Source organism: Cryptomeria japonica, chromosome 6 (assembly GCF_030272615.1).
Source record: "Cryptomeria japonica chromosome 6, Sugi_1.0, whole genome shotgun sequence".
Classification (NCBI taxonomy): domain Eukaryota; kingdom Viridiplantae; phylum Streptophyta; class Pinopsida; order Cupressales; family Cupressaceae; genus Cryptomeria; species Cryptomeria japonica.
The window spans coordinates 384,897,132-384,917,252 of record NC_081410.1 but is presented as its reverse complement, the minus strand read 5'-3'; positions in this window follow the sequence as shown (position 1 = coordinate 384,917,252).

Here is a 20,121-nt window from a genome sequence, read left to right as displayed (position 1 = left end):
AAGGACCGAAGGCCTGCTTTGAACTTCAACTTTTGAGATTCCAGCATAGGTAATATCTTTTGGCCTTAGAGCTATATTGGATAGCAAGTTCAACATTCTATTATGGCTTCTTTCCTTCCAGTCAATGCTAAACGCATCAAAATTCTCAATCTGATCCCATACCACATTCCTATACTGTTTCATTCTTCTATTATTTGACGCATACTTACACCTAACTTGGGATATTACTAATTCTGAATCTCCAATGACTTTGAGATTCTTTATCCGATGTTTTTCAGCTAATTTCAAACCCAACAAAAATGCGTCATATTCTGCCACGTTATTTGTGCATGCAAAATACAGAGTAAAAGAAAATTTAAAAGTTTCTCCATGGGGTAAAATGAATAATATACCTGCACCTGAGCCCTCCTTTGAGATAGCTCCATCAAAATACATTGTCCATAAATCATCATCACTTGATGATTTCTCTACTTCCTCATCCAATGGTGAAGGTCGTCCCTTTTCCTTTTGCAGAGAATCCTCAACTCTGAATGCATTGATATCTGTGTCTACAAAACATGTCATGTCTTCATCAGAGTCTATTTCATGTACCATCATATATGGCACTCTCGACTCCCTTTCAATCTTTACATTTTTACCATCAATACAAAAAGTGACATAAGATAAATCACACTACAAACTTCCACCCATAGAGGCACTCTACTTTCTTGACAACATACCATAATAAGGTGGGATATCTACAACTAGGACACTCATGGTTAACTCCTTCTCAGGGAAGGCAACAAGTTTATAAGACAATGCTCTTATAGTACCTATCACATGTACTTCTCTTAAATCCATAGCACAACATCTGCCATGAGGAGTATCTACATTTAAACCCATGGCTTGCATTATCCTCATTGGCATGACATTATTTGAGGTCCCAAAATCAATCATATAATTCTTTAAGACTCCTCTATTTATGGTAACACTTAGAAAGAAAGGGTCCACATTATCATGGCTCTCACCTATTGTGTCTTCAAGATAAATTTTGGGGAATCTGATAAACTATTCCCTCTAACTCCTTATCCTTTGTCTCATTTTTATTCACTTGTTCCTCTGCATTATGAGAAACATTCTCATGTTCAATCTCAACAGAAGAAGAAACACCCATGACCCAGGCCATGGCTTTCTCTTTATGCTCTTCAATTCTTAGCATTTCTTGTAAAGGGACTTTAACTATAATCTGAGAAAGCAACTGAAGCATATCAATAGGTGTGTAAACTGGCAATCCAAGAGACATACCTAGTTTTTCTTCACATTTTTTTGGTTTGTTGCTTTCAGGATTTTGTTTTTGCTTCATGTCCTCTCTAGCAGACGCAACAAATTTTTCAACTATCTTTGTCTTCACCTTAGGTGAAACATTTTCCTCACTAGGCTTCATAATTTCATCTTTCTTATCCCATAATTTTAATAGGCTTCATAATTTATTAAACTGTGGATTTTTTGGTACAGAAACCTTATCATTCTTTGCCACAGACAATTTGAGATCCTTCAAGGTAGTAAGTACCTTGTCCCATTTGTCTTCCTCTATAGGTTTTGACCCTAAAGAGTTCTCAACTTCGTCCTTTGCTCTCTTAGAGAATCTGGGATCCTCTTTTCTTCCAAGCTTACCTGGAACTCTTCTATTTCCTTCAACATTTATGGCTATCCTAAATGCATCTCTAAGTGTACGCGGGGAAAGCGGGTTGATGAAACTCAATATATGAAAATATTCCAAAAGACTTGTCCACACACACACATGGGACTTCTTGGTGCAAGTTATGGAGCTATGAAGGATAGCTCAACTTCCCAAGGTTGGTTCCATGGTTCTCTCTCTCACAAGGTCCCTCAAGCCAATGCCTTTGCTCTCAGATCACTGAGCAAAGTGACTTAGGGATGACTAATGCAAGAATGAGGGATGCTTTAGATTAATTCTAACATGAATGCATCCTATTTATGCATGTTTCTACAAAATGGATTAAACTAGATTATAAGATGACAAGGTTAGTAGCAATACTATCCTAACATGATATACTAGTTAATGATTTAAGCTAATATAAATACTCTAAAATGCATATTAGATTATTTCCTATTACAAAGAGAGACTAGATGCAAGCTAAAATTGAGCATAAATGAGATACTAAAAGCTTGGATGATAAAATGGAGGAATGAGAGCTCTATTTATAGTGAAAACATGGCAATGGATGGTCAAGATTGAAAGCACTTATCAAGGGTCTGGATTGAAAGTTATCAATCCATGTTTAAAATTTTCACCAATGAAATGGTGACAATTGTCAACATAAGACTGCTTGAGAGGAGAGGTAGAAAACATTAAATGCTTGAGGGGACATGATGGTTACCCTAGGGGGTTGGGTTAGGGTTAGGTTAATGGATATTCCTTTTATCCAAGGGATAAATGAATGTGCAAGGGTTAAAGGGATAACCATGGTCAAAACAATGAATTCTTGATGAGACCCTTGGGTTAGATGAGGGTTAAGTTAGTCAAAAAGTCTCTAACCATGCAAGAGGGTTGAGTTAACCATTAATGGTTTGGAAAACTTTCAAGGTTAAGTTGTTGAAGACCTAAAGCCTTTAATGGTTTTCAAAGACTTTGAATGTTTGAGAAGTAACTTCCCTTTGCTTAGGGATGTGACAATGATGAGGATATGATTAGGCTAATTAGAAGGAGTTAGAAGAATCTAGAAGGGATTTAGGCATGCAAGTGGATTTTGTAGGAGAATGCAAGTGGGAGGAATTTTAGGATTTTCAATTAAAATAAAATCATTTATTTCAATTAAATGGTGCAATTTGCATTTGGATAAATATTTAAATAAATATTAATTTATTTAAATGTGAATGTGAATTTTGGATTTAAATAAATCTTAATTTATTTACATGAGAAAAAGGAAGATAAAGCATTAAATGCTTGAAGACTTTGAGGGAAACCATTAAAGGCTTAAGAAGACTCTAGAAATAATCCATTAAGTTTGAAGACTTTAAGTTTGAAGACTTTAAGGGAAACCATTAAAGGTTTCAAGTGGGTGAGGATAAATAGGATTTTAAATAAATAATTTATTTATTTAAAATAGTTGTGCAACTTGCAAGTGGGTGGAGGATAAAGGTGATTTATTAAAATAAATTGCTTTATTTCAATTTGGTTGCAAGTTGGAGATTTAAAAAAATTAGATTTATTTAATTGGGGTAAACTATTTAATTAAATGTAAATTTAATTAAAAGTAGAGAGAAGGGGTTTAATTAAATAAAATGATTTATTCAATTAAATGATATAAAGGGCTTAAGAGAATTTAAATACATAAATTGAATAATTTATTTAATTAAATAGAAGAATGTGGTGATTTAATTAAATTAGATTTCACTAAAATAGAGGAATGAGAATAAAATGAACATTAAATATTCATTTAGGAATATGGTCATTTTTATACGTCTATATTTTGCCCCTCTTTGAAGTGACGTATGTGCACATGTTGATTCAAAGAAAATGATGTATCATCATGATTTGGTTGTGATCAGTGTGATGTCTTGTCAAGATGTTCATGTCGTGCCCCAGATTTGATAAACGATGCACATAGGGTTAGATTAGCGCATTGGGGATATAGGACAGCGTATAGGAAAAAATGGGTAGCGCGTAGGAGAGACCTAGCGCATTGGGTTAGCCGGGGTTCGCAGGGGTAGTGTAGGATAGCGCGTAGGTATACGTTTTAGCGCATGAGTAAAAAATGTTGGGTAAAGTGGGATTTTGGATGAAGAAAAATAGGTAGGTTTTTGCCAGTTTTCTAGGGATAAGTGCGAAATGTCATTCTGCTTATCTGTTGTCATTGTTTTTGATAAGTTGTCCAATATGAGTTCCGATATGGTTTTTGGATAGATAACTTGATTTGATTTGCAATGTTTCAAGTTGATATATATGTGGAACTTGAGTTGTTTTATAAGTTGAAATAGTTGTGGAACTTGAGTTATTTTACAAGTTGATATGGTTGTGGAACTTGAGTTGTTTTACAAGCTGATATGAATGTGAAACTTGAGTTGTTTTACAAGCTGATATGATTGTGAAACTTGAGTTGTTTTACAAGTTGGTATGATTGTGGAACTTGAGTTGTGTTACAAGTTGATATGATGTGATATGGAAATGGATTGGATATGATATGAAACTTGATTAGATGTTCAATGTTTCAAGTTGATATGAATCTGATTTGCGATATGAATTGATTGGATGAAGAAACTGATATTGGACTTGTTTTGTTTTTGACAGGAGCGACTTGGAGTTGTTCAGTCGTGAGAGCGATTTTCGAGACCATGGTCGCTGATACCACAATTGACGCAGGTTGACAGGGATATCATTGAGAGGTGTAGCTCGAGCAGAGACTTTGGAGGGAGCGGTGGTAGGTGGCTTGATGAGAGACACCCTGAGGGAGTTGGCTTTGAGAGCCAAGGAGGTGGAGTACTACCGGAGGCATTATGAGGATGTGGTTCCCAGGGAGCGCCGAGTTCCGAGTTTCACAGCTTCGAGATCCAGTCAATCTAGGGAGACCGGGTCGAGGACAGAGAGTAGAGGCGTGACAGGGCCTGTTCGTCAGGATCCACCTAGGGATCCTGATGCTGGTACATTTGTGGCGAGACCATCACCCTCGGGAGATAGTCATACTTGAGAGACGTTGTCTCTATTGTATTTGATCATTTTGTTGTATTTGGCACATACATGACATATTCAGCATATTGATCATTTTTGATATATATATATATATATGACACCATTTTCTTTGATCCTCGTGTGATGTGTTATGGATGATGCTTTCTATATGATTTTGTTGCTTCTATGATGATGATGCAATGCTTAGATAGATGCATGTGATTTGATATGTGATGAATATGATGTGATAATGCATGATGTATGAGATGTATCTTGAAAATGAGATGTATGATAATAATATGTTGTGAGATGTATCATGAAAATGAGATGTATGATAATGATATGTTGTGCACAACTAATTGTAAAATGATATGCAACTAATTTGAGCATCCTCATTCTACGTTTGTCATCCTTGTATAGTCTCATGTTTTTGCCTTCTTTTTAGGTATCATCATTGAGCATTAATTTGTTTGGGATATGTTTAAAATTTATACAAGCATAATGGTATAATTGAGCTATAATGACCTGAGAAAAATTTACATGATTTTTGATTTTGCAGGATGGCACAAGCGTCAAGGTATAAATGAACCAAGATGACCTGAGTGCGGATTGCGTATAAATAGACAAGATTAAACCATTTGTATGCACAAAGTGGATTCATGTCTTCAGTGATATGCTTTGAATCACGTCTTGAGACAAGTATTTGCACAGTACAAATGATTGCCTCACAGACAGAAAACTAAAAAGATATTGGAGGCTCCATGACTTTCTCTATTTCGATGCATCATTGAGAAAATGTAGAGGATCCAATAGTTCAAAAAGAGTTCAAGTGCCAAAATAGTAAGAACTTCATGCAAGATGCAACATTTGATACTTCAAAAAATCATCCCTCATGTGTTATGAATCCATTAAGTGTATTCGTGTTTGGTTCTCTTCGTGTTTTGTTGAATGGTTGTCTTAACATGATTCTCTTGGTTTGCTACAAGTTCTTGATTTATTCATAGGACAGGATATAGATCAGTGTTGCCCCTGGCTAGATTTACTACCTAACATGGATATGTATAGTGATTACCAAGCCATGGTGGGATATGATGAAATGATTTGTGGATAGGCTAGGATAGTGACTACGCTAAGTATGTATTGGATAATGCTTAGTTTGGTAAAGGTGTTGGGCAATGGCCATTAGGACTTGGATTTATGGATATATAACAAGCTCGAGAATAAAGATAGATAGAGGAGTTGTCCTCTCACAATAGCACCTGTTTGCCAGGTTTTCACCAGCTGTTTTTATTGTATCTTTTTTTTATTTGCTTTTTCTGATTTTTTTTTTTTTTTTTGTATTTTCACTTTTTCCATGCATTAGACTTCTCAAGTGTAGTATTTCTTCAAATGGATGTTGTTGGTTGGTTCGTCGAGCACATCGCCTTCTGAGGTAGTTAGCTGATAGGTGCCTGATCCATAGGCTGATATGATGACATAGGGACCCAACCAATTAGGTTCAAACTTCCCTTTATTCTCCCGATCCTGTTTATTCCTAGGATTTTCTTTGAGTACTAGATCACCTATTTTGAAGATTCTAGGTATGACCTTGTGGTTGTAGCTTCTGCACATGCACTGTTGGTATGCTTTAAGGTGAGTATAGGCATGTTGTCATTTTTCATCCAGAAGTTCTAATTCTTGCAATTTGTTGACTCGATACTCTTCATCTGGAATGAGACCTTTCAAAGATACTCTAAGAGATGAGATTTCTACCTCTAGGGGTAAAATTGTTTTGGATCCATACACCAATGAATATGGCATGGCTTCTGTCGGTGTGTGGATGCTAGTTCTATATGCCCAAAGTGTTGGATTGAGTTGCACGTGCCAATCTTTTCCCGCATCATTTACTGCCTTCTTGAGGAGTTTCAATATGGTTTTATTGGATGCCTCTGCTTGACCATTCCCCCATGGGAAGTAAGGTGTAGAGAAATGATGCTGGATTTTGAATCATTCACATAGTTCTCTCACATCCTAATTTTTGAAAGGACGTCCATTGTCTGTGATGATGGAACTTGGAATTCCATATCTGCAGATCAGATAATTAAGAATGAAAGAGGCAATCTGTTTTCCAGTAACTATGGTTATGGGAACTGCTTCAATCTATTTGGTAAAGTACTCCGTTGCCATGATAATGAACTTGTGTCCATTTGAAGATGAAGGATGTATTTTGCCTACTAAGTCCAGGCCCCACTGACAAAAAGGCCAAGATGTTGTAAATGGCTGCAATTCCTATGCTGGTGCATGTATAAGATTGCCATGGATTTGGCATTTAGGACATTTCTTTGCAAATTGATATGAGTCTTTTTCCATCGTCGGCCAATAATATCCCATTCTTAGAAGTTTTTTAGCAAGAGTAGGACCATTTGAATGTATGCCACATATACCTTCATGAAGCTCATGTAAAGCAGAGTCAGATTCATTACGATCAAGGCAATGAAGAAGAGTGCCATCTAGACCTCGACGATACAAAGTATTAGCAGTTAGGGTATAATGGGTGACTTGTCGGATAAAGTTGCATTTCTAGTTCTGAGATAGGTCAATGGGTAGGGTATTGGTTTTAAGATATTCATATATCATTCCATATAAGGGGGAGTTTGAACCAGTTAAGGCATAGATGACTTGGGATGCAGAATTATCATAGGATGGGGAAAACAATTTCTCTACTAGGAATTCATAACGATCCTGTTGCTCTGGAATTTGTAGTAGTGAAGCGATAGTAGCCATTGCATCGACTGTTGTGTTGTCCATCCTTGGTATTTGTTCAAAGGTGATGTGTACAAAATACTGTTTGAAGTCATCCACCATTCTTTTGTAGGCTAGCAGCTTGTCATCTTTCGTCTAATATTCATCATTGATTTGGTTTATAACCAGTTGTGAATCTCCATAGACTTTGAGTTTTGTGATTCTCCATTCTACAGCCATTTTGATTCCCGTGACCAATGCTTCATACTCAGCGATGTTATTTGTGCATGGATACATAATTATGTATGATCTTGGTATGGTGTGTCCTTCCGGAGTGATGAACAAGATGCTGACACCGGAGCCATGTTGAGTGTAAGAACCATCAAAGTATAGGGTCCATTGCTTGGTGGAAATAGTAAGGACATCTCTATCTAGAAATTTGATCTCCATAGTTTTTTTTTCAGGTAGTGGTGCTTCTGCCAGTTGATCTGCAATTGCTTGTCCTTTGATAGCTCTTCGCTTGGTGTAGTGTATATCAAATTCACTGAGAATCATGACCCATTTAGCCAATCTGCCTGTAAGAGCTGCTTTGTTGAGCAAATATTTGAGAGGATCAATCTTTGCTACTAGCTTGATTGTGTGAGCTAGCATGTAATGTCAAAAAATTTGAGAGGCAAAGACCACAGAAAAGCAAGCCTTCTCAATAAGTGTGTAATTTAGCTCATAGCCATTTAATGTCCTGCTGATGTAATATATAGCTCATTCCTTTCCTTGTTGATCTTCTTGTGCTAATAATGCCCCCAATGATATGTCAGTAGTAGATACGTAGAGAATGAGCAGCTTTCCTACTATTGGTGGTACCAGAACTGGTGGATTCATTAGATATTGCTTGATCTGATAGAATGATTCCACACATTTGGCTTCCCATTTGAACAGTACATTCTTATGTAGCAGATGATTGAATGGTAGAATTTTATCTGCTAGTTGGGCGATGAACCGCCTGATTGACTAGAGTCATCCTTGTATAGATCTGAGTTGGCTAATATTCTTAGGTGGTGACATTTCCATGATGGCATGTACCTTCGTTGGATCCACTTCAATACCTTTAGCTGAAACTATGTAGCCTAGTAACTTGCCTGATGTTACCCCAAAGACACACTTCTTAGGGTTGAGCCTGACTTGAAATTTCTCCAATCTTTCAAATATTTTCTCTAGTATGTCTAGATGTTATGCCCGGGTGAATGATTTTGCTAGTAAATTGTCCACATAGTCTTCCATGAAGGTATGCATCATATCATGAAATATTGTTGTCATTGAGTGTTGATAAGTTGCCCCAGCATTCTTCAAGCCAAAAGGCATGACATTCCAATAATACGTTCCCTAAGGACAGGTGAATGTTATTCTATCTTGATCCTCTGGAGCGATCTTGATTTGGTTATAGCCAGAAAAACCATCCATTAGTGATAACATCGCATGACCTGCTGTGAGGTCTACAATTATGTCGATACTTGGTAAAGGAAAGTCATCCTTTGGATAGGCATTGTTGACATCTCTAAAATCAGTGCATATTCTGATACTTCCATCTGGTTTTGATATTGGTACGATGTTGGAAATCCATTCAGCATAGTCGATGGGTCGGATAAATCCAACATCTAACAATTTCTTCAGTTCCGCTTTGACCATGAGTGCTACATGTGGATTCATCTTTCTTAGTTTTTGCTTGACTGGTTTAGCTCCTAGAGCAATGGATAAATGATGCATGATTAATTGTGGATCAATCCCAGGCATATCTGCATATGACCAAGCAAAGTTGATTTTCTTTTCTTTAAAAAATTTAATAAATTTTGATATTTCTTCCTCTGTCAGAGATTCTGCAAGGTGTATATTTTTGGCTACTTTTGTAGTACCAATATCAATCAATATGGGTGATCGCTCATGATAATGCTCAGGAAGAGTGTCAAGACTCCCATCTTTAGGTGCCTTAAAAAGGTTTTCACCTTCAGATGCATCCTTTATTTTTACTTTTGTGTGATCTATTGCTGCCATTGACTGATTTTCAGTAGTAGATCCTTTATTTTGCTCATTTTTGCGACTGAGAGATTTGGCACTCCCCTGGTTGTCGACATCATTACTTTGTTCACTGGTAGAGTCTGTTTCTGGGTTAACAGTACATAAGTAATGGATAATGGATTCGTCAGTTGGGAAAATTGGTATATCTTGAGTTTCAGGTTCATCCCAGTCTATGAGGTCTGGAAAGACAAGTGGTAAGGAGTCATTAGGTGGATTAAGTTCGATTGCCTTAAGTGTCAGGATGGAAGTTTCATCGTGGTTGGCTTGGGTGTTAAAGAAGTTAAGGATCTTGTCAAGGTCTTCAATGGTATCATCTTCCGTATAGACTTGCGCATAATGTTGCTACTCGTTTTCCTTGGCGTCATAGATATTTTGTGGACCAAATTCAAGTGGTCTAGATTCTATGCCGCGTTCTTCTTGAGAGATGGGTGTATGACTGTTTGTTGCACAAATATCTTCAGTAATGTTAGAACAGCTGCCCCATTCATATTCATTGCAATCTGTCTCAGAGGTATCATCACAAATTCTATCAGTGCGGTGAATTGGTATGTTGTAGGGTGAGAACAGGTCTTTGATGATTGATACAAGTTTGATAGTTTTCTCTGATTCTGTGTCAGATACTGCTTCCACTTTCTGCATTTGTTCATATACTGCCTTTTCTCGAGGAGGAATGATACAATCAGGAGATGATTCCTCTTTGCCAGATATTAGTTCTTGAATATGATGTACTTCTGTAGATGCTTCCTTATTTTGAATGATGGGATTCTCTTGATGGTGCTTTTGTTCTTGATGTTCACGTTCTTTGTGTATTGTCTCAGCTGACTCAAATAATGCCTCCTGCTAGGAATCTTCTTTGTACTTCCTCTTTTCTTTCCATTGAGGTTTTTGATGTTTGCATGGTGCTCTCTTTGGTAGTAGAGTGAGTTCAAAGCCCAATCCCCTTTTGTCTTTACTGAATTGTGAAGGAGGATCTAATGGTTCTGTGACACCTTCCTGATGTTTACTGATAGGGCCTTTGCCATTGTATCCCATTTGTTGCATGATTAAGTAGCCTTTTCCATACAAGTGTGTTGGTATAGCTACTTCCACAGTAGCTTCTCTATCTTCTTCCTCCTCTTTGTATAGCCAGCTAAGGATGTCCTTTTCTTCTTATTCATGTGCTAGAGTGTCGAGTTGGATAAATGTGCCATCAGACTTGGTGATGGGCTGAGTTGCTTGATGTGTTGATGTTGTAGGTAATCCATGAGATCTAGGTGATGTTGGTAAGTTGGCCAAATACATGGGTTCCAAAGAGTATTCTCCCATGCCTTGTTCTTTGATTTTCATTTTCTGCTTGAAATCTCTAGATAATGATTTAGACTTTTCTTGTTGAAGATCTGGTGCTGAGGAATTTAATTTCTCTCTATTATGTAGAACCAAGATGTCTTGGGCTACCCCCATAGCATTGCAATGCTAAAATGGATTATGATCAGCTGATATATAAACCTCCTGCCCATTGTAGGGGAATTTAACACACTGGTGATACATGGAGGGTATTGCTTGCATTTCATGTATCTAGGGTCGACCCAATAAGATATTGTATGTGAAGGTCTATGTCTAAGACCTGGCACATAGTATCCTTTTGTATCAGTCCTACCTAAATTAGCAACACCACTATTCCTTTAGATGATCTTTCCTCATCATCATATGCCTTTATAGTGATCTTTTTGCGTGGATCAATAGACTCCTCAGAGAATCCTAATGCATGGATAAGTTTTAAGGTACAAATATCAAGTCCAGCTCCTCCATCTATTAATACTCATTTAACTCGGTGTTTATAGACCATGACTTCAATATGGAGTGGAGTATTATGTGGATGGCTCAATGAGATATTATCATGCTTAGAAAAAGTGAGGTTATGAGGCCCTGTCGTATGAGCCACCATGGCTTGGAATTTGTCAGTATCCAGATCCTGGGGTACATTTGTTTCCAATAGTGCTTGTTCCAAGATGTCTTTGTGTTTGGGTGAAAGTTTCAACAACTCAAGTATAGATATTTGAGCAGGAGTTTTGCATAGTTGACGGACCAGATCATATTGTATTTTAGGGATGATGTTTGTTCCCAATGTATGCCCTTTCAAGACATATTTTTGAGCTCTGGTGGTTACATTGATTGACTCATCTTCTCATTTGTCCTTGATTTTGATGATGTTTATTTGATTGTCTTCCGCTAAGATATGATTGATGGTGTTATTGTATATGTGATTGATACGAGCTCCACATGTATCATTTGAGGTTGAAGCTCCATCCTTGTTGTAGTTTGGAAGAGGATTTTTAAAGGCCCCATGGTCACCATTTGTTTTGAGACCATCGATTGTTAAATCTCCCCTGTCAATCATGTCTTGGACAATGTTCTTCAGTCTCATGCAATCATTTGTTTGATGACCTTTGTTTCAATGAAAATCACAAAAGTGTGAGTCATTCCACCAAGATGGTTTGAGTTGTGGTTCAAAGTTGTTGATTGCTGATAATGAAATAATTTTATTTGCCAGAAGCTCTCGGAAGGCTGACTCCAATGATTGTCCTAATGGTGTGTAGACGCGTTTTTAAAAGTTGTTGGTGTTACCTTGTGAATTGTTATTAGGCCCTCGATTTGTGTTATTGTTTTGAGCATTGTTAGTGTTGTTTGTGTTGAGAGGATCTCGATTAGTATTTGGTGCATAAGTGTTAGTGCCTTGGTTAGCACCCTTTGGATTCTTTGTAGCTTGGGGATTTCCTGATAAAGCCAATACTGGTTGTTTGGATTTAGCCTCATTAGCTTCAGTGCCTCCCTTGTTACCAGTGTTCTTGTTTCTGGTCCAGAATCTAGATTTGTCTAAGTTTTGATTAAGTAAAAGCAGGTATTTGAAAGGTGCTCAAACCTTTTACAAGCCAGGAAAACAGAACTGCTAAAAAAGTGCTTGATCACTTCAAAAAGACAAAATGAACCCACCGAAAGGGATCAACTTAACACAACATTACATTAAAAACTCAGAACAGACAACAAAAGGAAAGCACAAAGACAACAAAGAGACAAAACCAAGGACAACAATTGAAACTAAATACTATTCATAATTTCCTCAGCGTGACAACCATTTGTTTCATGTTGTTCACTGAGGTCTTCAGATCCTCCAGCTCACGACCTTTGATGTCACCCTTATTCTTTGTGTTAGCTCTGGTCCTCCTTTCATGACCCTTCTTGTTCAACTGCTCTTTATCACCATCCTTCTCTGCATTATTCTCAAACCTGTTGAAAAGGATGTTCATGTTGTCCACCGAAGATTTGAGGATTTAGAAATTTTGATCAGCAATCTTCTTGACATTGATCTCCAACCTGTCAATTTTGCTATCAAAATCTTTCATTTTGTTTTCCATTTCCTTTCTATCTCCCATCTCATTGAACTTTTTTTCCGTTGCTATGATTTTTCCAACCATACATTCAATAGCTTCTGCATTATGCAGAACAACCACTAACTCTTTAACATGATCCGCCAAGGGCTTGTCACCAACTGTAATTCTTGCAATGGCCTATGTATCAGTTTTCAGATTGTTAATATCCTTCACCATAGTAGCGATGGTCTCACAGAAGGCCTTAACAGTATCTTTGTCACCACTGTCACTTTTATCCCCTTTTTCCTCCTTATGCAGACTTGTGGTATTCACGGCCTCCAAATTGTCCTTAACTGGGTTACCCTCCCCTTCTTTGTCCTGACTATCAACCCTCTTGTTTTCATCAGCCTCCTCCTCAGATTCAACCAGAACATAATTGAAATCAGAATTGCTACCCTTTTTAGTATTCTTTTTCTAAGCCTTCTTTCCAGTGGCTTTCCCTTTCCTGTTTTTAACAGATTTTTCCTCAAGGGATTCAATTTCAGAATTCGACATTTTAGATTCCACAATAAGCCTCCTCTTCTTGGCCCTATTTCTCCCTTTTTTGCTAGTTTCTTCCGACTCTCCCTCGGTCTCCAAATCAAAGTTAAAACCACTATCCTTACTTTATGTAGTCTCATCTCTAGCATTTTTTCCTTTAATAGGCTTTTCAATGCACTTCCCCTTTAGCATTTTATAAATCAGGACCATAAGCCCCTGGTGGAGGGCATGATCACCTTTAGGATCCTTCTGGATCTCCTTTATAGTATGATCCATAGAACAGGTGAGGTAATAGGGAAGGCTAACCCTTTCTCCATGACAGAAATGGTTGAGTAGGACGAAGTGATGCCCGTAGGCCCTGGTAAACCTACCATCTAAGGTAATGTATTCAATAGAAGCGAATTAAACAAACCTCCATGGCCTGCAAATTCTCTTCGGGGAGTGGTAGGAGTTGTCAATTTTGATCATCTTTCTCCTCTCACCATCCGTAATAGGAAACTTGTCTACTGCTTTATCTGATATTCCTCTGTCCCTGTAAAATTTCATACCCTTGGTAGTCATCCCCATGGCCTCAATGATAACCTCTTCGTCGACATTCATCATCTGTGATCTAATCAGAATTTTTCCATTTTTCCAGTTCTTGATGAAATAGCTAGTGATTGTGGGGTCTTTCCCACTTAGTCGTTCCATGAAAACATTCAGACCCCCCTGCTGAAGGATATCCCAGACTTCTTCGTTCTTTCTCCAGTCAGAGCAAGAAGCATGTTCAAATATTTTCTTGTTACCTCCCATTTTTCCAGCACCTTCCTTGCAATGCCTTCTCTCATTTTGATAACTTCTCCTCTGGTTTCTGTGGTTCTTCTGAAAGAGTGCCCAAAATCCATGCCAAATAATAATGATAAGACACCTATTTAAGAGCTCATTATCCTCAAGCAAGCCCTGCATCAAAAAAGGCGAAAAGGTCATTAGAAATAATGATTAAAAGTACCACGTTGCCTTGTATAGCTTCGGTCCTGATTGAGCAAGGATTTCATTTCACTTGCAATCTCCATTTCACCATAACTAGTAATGATGTCTCCCAATTGACAAGCCAGGTTGGCTGCCCAATCAACGCAAGAGTTGGCCTCCCTGTAAACATGTGTAAAAACACACATATCAAACTCTTCGCTGATTTTCCTAGTAGCTTTAATAGCATTACTAATTGACCAAGACGGCGGCAATTTCATATTTAAACAATTGATAATGTTTAAGGAGTCTCCTTCACACCAAACTTTAGTGCAATTGGCTTCCTTGGCAAGGATCATCCCATGATAAGCCGCCATAGCTTCGGCAACATGATTGGTCTGATTTCCTATGGGGATACATTTTATGATTTTACATATTCCCCATTCATCCCTTAGGACCACTCCACATCCTGCAACCCCCGGGTTTCCCTTAGAGGCCCCATCAAAATTGATTTTCATTCATCCCCTAGGCGGGCTGGTCCATATCACTCCCTCTCTAGGATTTCTCTGGATGCTCTCTTGAGCCTTTAATCTCCACTTTTTATAGATAAATTGATCCCCCTTAGTGTTAGGATTATCAATACAACCTATAATATTCATATTTTCCACTATACTTCTTATTTTTTCAAACACAATTTTAGCCTTAGCAATTTTCCATAATAAGGTTGTGGTTTTGTTTTTTGAATGATGATGCCATGACTTGAAAATCTCCTGAATCGAGTTGGGGAAGCTCCAACTGATATTGAATTGATTTAGACAACTTCCCCAAACATCAGCAAAGAAGGGGCAATGAAAGAGCATATGATTTATAGTCTCCTCATTCTCCTTACAAAGAATATAGAAACTAGGCATGCTGATACCTCTTTTTCTGATATTCTCAGTAGTAAGAATTTTGTCTTGAAGGGATATCCAAAAGAAAATGTTGATCTTGGGGGTGAGGCCTTTCACCCAAGCTTTAGCCCAGCAAGGACTTTCCATGTTGTTGAACTGTTGATGATATAGAGAGGCCACTGTAAAAGTACCACTAGCTATGAGTTTCCAAATTAAATGGTCTTCTTCTTCAATCCTCACCATAGAGTTCATGACTTTATTCAAACTACCCAGAGACTGATCCACTTAAGATAAGTCTTTCCACTGTCCATCTTTCCAGTAATCCTCCACCTTGGTTCCAAATCTTTCCTTGCATTGGTTCTAATATCTGTTCCACTTAGGGTTTTCATTCAAAGGGGACTCTAGAAGCCAAGGGTCCTCCCATAACTGAATAAGATTCCCTTTCCCCAACTTCCATTTTGTACCTTTGATAATTAAGTCTCTAGTCCTAGAGACATTTTTCCAAATATTGGATCCAATAGGGATAATCTTTGCTTTGAGGAAACTTTGAAGATTTAGACATTGGCTTTTATATTTGTTGTCCCATATTTTTTTCCACTCTCTTTGATTTCTATATCCTCTCCAAATCTTCTTGACCATGAGGTAATCATTTATGTCTCTTATTCTTCTAAGGCCCAAACCTCCTTTATTCATAGGCTTACAGACCTTCTCCCAAGCAATTAAGTTCATTCTCTTCTTCTCCTCAACCCCCGTCCATAAAAAAGATCTCTAAATTTTTTCAATGGCCTCAGCATACTTAGTAGGAATCCTAAATAGACTGATGGCATAGAGAGGGATACTTTGAAGAGTGGTTTTTAGCAATTGAACCTTACCTGCTTGACTAAGAAGAGCTCCCTTCCATCCAGACAACTTTTTGTGGAATTTATCCACCAAGGCTCCCCAAAAGGTATCTGGAGGATCTTGGCCTAAGGGGAGCCCCAAATAAGAAGCAGGCAGACTACCAATTTGGCCACCCAGAATGTTACTAATTTTAATCCTCCTTCTCTCTGGGGTATTGATAATTTAAACAAAGCGTTTAGACCAGTTTATAAGCTAACCAGTAGCCTCTCCATAGTTATCCAAAGCCTTTTTTAGTCTTCTAGAATCCTTCACAGTGGCTTTTCCCATTATTATAGAATCATCAATAAACTGTTGATGAGAACATATTTGATCTGCCGAAGAAGGATTCAAACCACAAAACACCCTTTTCTCAACCAGCTTTCCAATACATTTCCCCAAACATTCTGCCATGATGATAAAGATCACTAGAGATAGAGGGTCCCCCTGCTTGAGACCTCTTCAGGCTTTAAAGAAAGGAGAGGGGGAACCATTCATTAAAATAGAGAAAGAAGCCGAAGAGACAAGTTGCCTAATAAGGCTAACACTTCTGGGACTAAAACCAAAAGAAAAGAGAACTTCCATCATAAAATCCCAATCCACTCTATTGTAGGCTTTAGAGAGATCAAGCTTCAGAAAAAAAACCTTCTTTTTTAGAAAAAGCCAGAGAGTGGATATTTTCATGAACAAAGATGATAGAATCCAAAATTTGCCTTCTCGGGACAAAACCGCTTTGCTGAGGCGAGATGATGGAGGGAAGCAACTTTAGAATTCTAGAGGTAAGGACCTTAGAGATTATCTTATAGAGAGAGTTGCATAAACTTATAGGTCTGAAAAGATCCATAGAATCTACCCCCATCTTTTTAGGTATAAGAGCAATAAAAGTACCATTAACTTCTTTCAAAAGTTTTCTAGCACCAAAAAACTCTTTCACAGCTCTGGTAACATCATCTCCAATAATATGCTAGTACATTTGGAAGAAGAACATGAGAAAGCCGTCCAGACCTGGGGCCTTGTTGCCCTCAAAGGAATTAATAGCTATCAGAATTTCATCATGGGAAGGGATGGCCGTCAAATGATCATTCTGATCATCCCCCAAAATGGTAGGTATACTGTCCAGTAGTTTGCTTTGGGCCTGTATATTCAAATTCTGATCCTTAGCAAGTAAATTAGAGAAAAAATCCATAGCAACCTTTCTCATGGAATCATCCTCTACAACACATCTGCTATTCACTTTAATCTGAACAATTCTATTTATGGCCTTATGTCTTAAGGTGGAAATATGGAAGTATTTAGTGTTACTATCCCCCTCCTTTAACCAGACATTTCTCGATCTTTGTTTCTAGTAGGTTTCCTCTTTAGCTATTATATCATGATATCTCATAAGAGTAGCATCTTCAGTATCTCTAGACATATTAGTGCAACCATTGTTCTATATCTCATCCTGGATTTCCTTGAGTTCTAAGAGGGTTGTAGCTTTTGAGGTAAATATGTTCCCAAAGCAATCCTTATTCCACTTCTTAACATTATCTTTAACATTCTTCAGCTTTTTGACCACTTTATACATGGCATTACCTTCAATACTGACCTGCCACCAATCCTTAATCTTACTTTCCAGATCCAGGTGTCTAGTCCACATTTTTTCAAATCTATAAGGGAAATGTCTCCTTCTATTCTTTACTTCAGCCGTGAAGGTTATAGGGTAATGATCTACTCTTGCCCTTATGTGAGAAGATAAAGAACATTCATGAAGATTAAACCAATCTAAGGAAAGAAGAGCTCTATCAAGTCTAACCTGAATCAAATTCTCACCACTTCTTCGATTAGTCCAAGTGTATTTGACTCTTTGCAGCTCCAGATCATGAATGGCATTATTGTTTATGAAGTCCATTAGGTCTAGTCTGCTATCCAGATTAGCTTGACTCCCTCCCTTTTTCTCATTTTTCTTCAAGGGAGTGTTGAAATCTCCCATAATTATCCAGCTATCCTCAGCAAACCTACTTCTCAACCTAGTAAGATATCTCCACATCTCACTTCTACTAGTCTTAGTGTTGGGAGCATAAACATTAGTTAGGACCCAAGTAGTGCAATTATTAATGTGCTTAAATCTTATACAAACCAGATTGTTTTCCTGAATCAACACCTCTCCTTCTACATTGTTTTTGTTCCAGAAGGTAACAATTCCTCCCGATGCACCTTCTGAACTACCTCCACTGACTCCTCCATTTTTGAACATATTCAAACTTTCAACTTTATCTTTTGCCATCTTAGTTTCTTGAATCAAAAAAATATCAGGGTTTTTGTCTCTAATCATATTTTTAACTAAATTATGCTTGTGAGGACTATTAAGTCCCCTAATATTCCAGGAGATGATTTTCATGGATTTTTAGAAATACCTGCCTCAAAGATGGTTCTTTGGGTACCATCTGCTAAATTCTTGCTTGTTTCCAATGATCTTTTTTTGGCATTTGAATGTCTTCCTGGAGAAGTGTGTTGCGCTCCCACATCACCAAGCCTGCTTCTGGTGTTTCTAGTCAGCGTACTATTGACTAGGTTATTGTTATTCTTTTTTTTTTGCTTGTTCCTTCTTCTATCCTCTGCTACTTCTTCATTCTCCTGCTTTGTTTCATTCTTCCCCAATGCCTTTTTTATGTCCTCTTCATCTCCCCATTTTGGATCTTGTTCCTCCGAAAGGGCCAACTTTCCCTTTGCTGGGGTGGTTAGTGAAATTTCTGATAGCCCTTGGCCTAGAATAGTATCAGGTTGGGCCTCCTGGAACCAGTCTATTTCTTTATCTTGATCTTGAGATTTTGAAACCAGGTTAAAGTTATCTCCTTCCTCTTTGTTATCTGTGGGCTTTTTATCTTCTTTCTCTAACTCTGTCTTGTCCTCTTTCTGATCCTCTTGCCGAGTGTTTTCTTTTTCTTTGTGCTCTGAGTCCTTAACACTCTGCTCCAACATCTGAATCTTTAGTTCATTACTCATTTCATTGGTGATTTCTTCCTCCACCTGTCCTATCTAAGACCGCTTCTCCTGATTAGGATCATTGGATTCCAGGGCTTTTAGTGGCTTGTCCACTTTTTTCCAAACCTTAGTTTGGAGATGGGGTTTATCCTATATAGTTGGACATTTTTTAGCCTAGTGTCTGACTTTTTTACAGTGAAAACAGACGAAGGGGATTGTTTCATAAACAATATTCTGCTTCCACTTCCCCAGTTTTGATTCTATCTCTATTTCCTCTGGCATGTTCATATCAGGTCCAACTCCAACACAGATCCTAACATAGATCAGCCTTCTTCTGGATGTCGTGACCTGGTCAATAGAGATAAGCTCCCCAAAGGTATTGGCAATTCTTGCAAAAACATCTTCCTCCCATAATTCCATTGGGAGCCCAGGGAGCTTGACCCACACCGGGACTTGGACCAAAAAATTCTTTCCTTTCGCTACATTAGGGTACCACTTCTGGATGTACATGATGTATTTGCCTATTGCCCAAGACCCACTACATAGAATGTTTCTTCTATCCTCATCACAAGAAAAAGAGAAGGATAGACAATCTTTGTTCATTGCCACCACATCAACCTGACCTTTTAGGTTCCACTTTCTTTTGACAAATCCATGAACTATTTCTATATTAGGTCTAGACCCCAAAAAATTACCAATCAAAGTATTTTCCATTCTAGCAATGTTTTGATCAATGATTTGGTCTGGAACCATGATAGCAAACTTGCCCTGAGACACATTCGAGGATTTTTCAACAGGATGCGATAAGGACTTACCTTTAGGCTTAACCCCAAACAACGAGGACCACTTACGTGTCTATCCATTGGGTCCCCCCTTAGGGTCTGTTGATGAAAGAACCTTTTTCAGATAATCTTTACCTTCCATCGTGTTCTCTGAGACACAAGTCGCTTGCTATCCTTGGGCTCCTTCCTAGTTGCCATCTAAGTTGTTGTTGTTTTGGTTATTGTAATGAGAGTTGGATGAATTCATTCCTTCTTTGAAAAATTTCAATGTCCCTTTCTTAATACATGCTTCTTCTACTTGGATGCCATTTTCAATC